The following is a 2,109-nucleotide window of genomic DNA, read 5'->3' as shown; positions in this document are numbered from 1 at the left end:
ATGTCAGTATCTTCCAGGGAAGATCGATCGGGTTAGGGGAAGGATATTAAATAAAGTCAGAATCCCTTTAACCGAAGAATGTAGTGGGAAAATATTGAAAATACCGTGAGGTTCACTACAATTATGTTAAGTTTCGTTTATTATTATGTCAGATGTACACCTTTGTGGAAACTATAGCATAATTGGCAGCTCACTGTGAAAAAAATAGGGCATCATTATTCTGTACTAGTTGGTAAGAAAAGACGGCATTTGCTTTAAATTTCTTCGTTCGTAATTTCCTTATCTTGCCATCGATAATATGATATTTCCGTTCCGCTCAAGATACGAAGATTAAATTATAAAATAACAATTATATGCAAAAATACGAAATTATACATAAATATGTCTTATTACGAGAAAATTGAAGAAATATGTTGTAAAAACGCGAAATTGGTAAAATATGCCAAAATATGTCGTATGAAGTTCGTCTATTTCGGCTGATTTTCATCAGATATCTAAAGATCTCACCCCAGTATTCGATCCGATGCCAAATAAAAAATATGTTATAACATAAAGTCCCGGGCGTACTCATGATGCTGGGTCAACAATGAAACATGGGCAGCAACCACAGCATTGAAGAAAAATATAATACCTCCAATTCGCCTTCCAGTTATTTATTATTGGATCGTTATCATCTTGATTAATTTTGCATATAGGTTTAGATAATAAATAGCATGTATTAATTTTCTGTCCGTTGTAGCTGCTAACTTTTGGACCCCGTCCAACCTTCTGGCGTCATCACTCTTTACAGTATTCGTAAGGATTTTTTCACCAATGGCCCCCACATATATTTTACTGGCAAGGAGGGAGGGTGTAGAAAAGTGCTCTACGCCGGTGTCTGAAAATATAGATTAAGTTTAATTATTTTTCACTTGTCTTTCAAAAATATTGATTAAAATTCATGCATGTCCTCATGATACGTTTAAATTGAAAATACAATCTACGGTGAGTTGACAGCAAAACTTGCGATAAACATTTCATTGTTTCTTAATCGTAGAATGATATTGTACTAAGCATTAAGTATACGAAAAAATGTGGAACGCTTCACGATTTTGCGTGTCATCCTTGCGCAGGGGCCATGCTAATCTTCTCTGTATCGTTCCAATTTTAGTATATGTACCGCCGAAGCGAGTACATCTGCAAAACCTCCCCGCGGTGTATATATAGGGCTAAATAAACACAACCTTTCTCCTGCGGGAGTTAAGTTATGGACTAATAGATTCACAAGTGGTGGTTCAAGTAATTCCAGAATAAAGACTACAAAAAATTGCAATACATCGTTTGGAAATTGCGTATACATAACACGCTATAATATTAGTGCCCTTAAATTTACAATTCCATTTTCATTAGACCCACACGCGAAATATCTCATGGAGAGGATTTTCATTCGCGCCGATTCTAGTGACATCTAGTGGCCAAGCAACGAATTGTTTTGGCACGGTATACAGCGATGAACAAGCACTTTTGTAACAAATGTGCACGGATGTACACGCACAGAGAGAGACGCAGGGAAGGAGAGAGAAAAAATGAGAGAGAGAGAGAGAGTGAGACAGAGAGAGACAGAGAAAGATAAAGATAGAAGAGAGAATGAGAGCGTGAGGGGTAATTCCATTTGGAATGTAACGCATACAACTGCCTGAGAAGAGTTTACGAATGACATTCACTTCCGAATTTTTCAAATGAAATTTTCAGAAAATTAACATCCTGAAATATCTGAAAAACGTTCATGAATTCTAATGGGTAAATTGTAGCGATATTTTATTACAAATAATATTGTCCTCTGCGATTTTCTGGCTGTCAGTTACATGAATTAATTGCCAGGTGCAATAATAATAATAATAATAATAATAATAATAATAATAACGAGAGAATGTTTCTACAAGATACATTAGAATCGACGTCGAAAATGTAATGTAATTTTAACAGATATTTGCAGAGATTCTTATTATCTTACACAGTCAACTGGAATAATGACAACGTCAATTGTGAGGGTCAACATACCACCCACCTTCTTCAGGGTTTATAATGTGTCACTAGTGTGTCTCCAACTTCATTAAAAAGTATATTGTT

General features: G+C 35.4%; 1 non-coding gene across 1 annotated transcript; it reads right to left on the bottom strand.

The window, feature by feature from the left end:
- Positions 1-1,067: 1,067 nt before the first annotated feature.
- LOC145997874 (U6 spliceosomal RNA) lies at positions 1,068-1,174 on the bottom strand. Its single transcript, XR_014443260.1, has one exon. It is a non-coding gene; the product is annotated as a U6 spliceosomal RNA (small nuclear RNA).
- Between the last annotated feature and the right edge of the window lie 935 nt (positions 1,175-2,109).

Source organism: Lepisma saccharinum, chromosome 13 (assembly GCF_977018435.1).
Source record: "Lepisma saccharinum chromosome 13, izLepSacc3.1, whole genome shotgun sequence".
In the NCBI taxonomy this organism is placed as follows: domain Eukaryota; kingdom Metazoa; phylum Arthropoda; class Insecta; order Zygentoma; family Lepismatidae; genus Lepisma; species Lepisma saccharinum.
The sequence above is the reverse complement of the archived record's forward strand: the minus strand, read 5'-3'. Positions and strand labels throughout refer to the sequence as shown.